We start from the raw sequence: 1,263 nt of genomic DNA, 5'->3' as shown, positions 1-1,263 counted from the left end.
GGAGGGGTGGGGGGGGGGCAACAACTATAGCCCCAGAGATACAAAGATTACCAAGGCGAGAGCAGATGAAAAAAGAAATAGAGTGACTAAGTGACAAAGACAACAGGCTTTTTAGGGCGATGAAATACGACGCAACACCGGAACCAGGTCGCACACCGGGTGTTCTGGCAATTTCCGGTCACGGTCACCTGAACAGCCGTCTACATGTCAGGAGATGACCTAGATTGACCAAGGACTGAGGCTGGTATATGTATTCTGTAACTGGCCGCTTTTAAGGACAAGCAGGCTAACCCAGATTTCGGGGTTTTCCAGAAATCTTGACCTACACCAAAAGTGGGCATTTTCCTACCTATTGGAGAAGTTTGGTTTCATTGGTGTGTATATTTGTTTGGTTATAGAGAAACCTCTCCTTGTCTTTTAAAGAAACTGAACTAAAGGCAAAAACTTGACATTCGATTTTCTCAGAACAGCAATTTTTGGGATGGCCCCCTTGTGCTTAGGAGACGTGAAGTCCTCACTTAGCCTTACACTTTACGCAAGTGTTTGGTTTAGTTTTAGTAAGGTTTTACGGCGCTCGCAACTTCATAAGGTCATATGGGCGCCAAGAGGTGGACGTCAACAGAGAAATCCAAACGGAGAATCAGATTTACTCTGCTCACCTCTCTAGCCTCAACAGCACAAAGTCTGCTTCGACTACCAAGGCACCCCGGAAATAGCAGTTCTCAAGAGAGCATCAAAAAATACAAAAGAAGTGGAGGAAAAGTGAAGAAAGTAAGGAGGAAGAAAGAAAAAGCAGCAGTTCCCCCTTTGTTGTTCCGGCACATTATGAGCATGGCGTTGATAAATTAGCCCATTTAAATTAATGCTACTTTGCATAAGAACATGTTAATATCCAACCTTTGTGAATGGCCTAAATACAACTCACGTCAATGTGAATATTTTATTCCATTTATTTTGACTTTTTAAGACCATGATGGGATAGGGCGCATCTTCAAGTTATATAGAAACTTTGATACATTTTGGAATCACTTGCTATGGTAGCAATCTGGGGAGGCAGCACATTATAAAACTAAATAAGTGGATAAAAAAGGCATCAAGAACAATTGGTAGAGACCTAAGTAACTTTGAATATCTGCACAAGACAAACGTTCTAAAAAAGGCGGAAATAATGCTTAGTGACCATAGCCACACACTGACATTTGAATTTCAACTATCGACCCGCAGTGAACGATACATTTCCAAAAAAGCAAGAACAGACAGATA

General features: G+C 41.8%; 1 protein-coding gene across 1 annotated transcript in view; it reads right to left on the bottom strand.

Moving 5' to 3' along the window:
• Positions 1-1,263, bottom strand: part of LOC101854268 (glucagon-like peptide 1 receptor) — a 72,064-nt gene that overhangs the window by 25,110 nt on the left and 45,691 nt on the right. The window lies entirely within an intron of this gene.

The sequence above is a fragment of the Aplysia californica genome, unplaced genomic scaffold, assembly GCF_000002075.1.
Source record: "Aplysia californica isolate F4 #8 unplaced genomic scaffold, AplCal3.0 scaffold00402, whole genome shotgun sequence".
In the NCBI taxonomy this organism is placed as follows: domain Eukaryota; kingdom Metazoa; phylum Mollusca; class Gastropoda; order Aplysiida; family Aplysiidae; genus Aplysia; species Aplysia californica.
The sequence above is the reverse complement of the archived record's forward strand: the minus strand, read 5'-3'. Positions and strand labels throughout refer to the sequence as shown.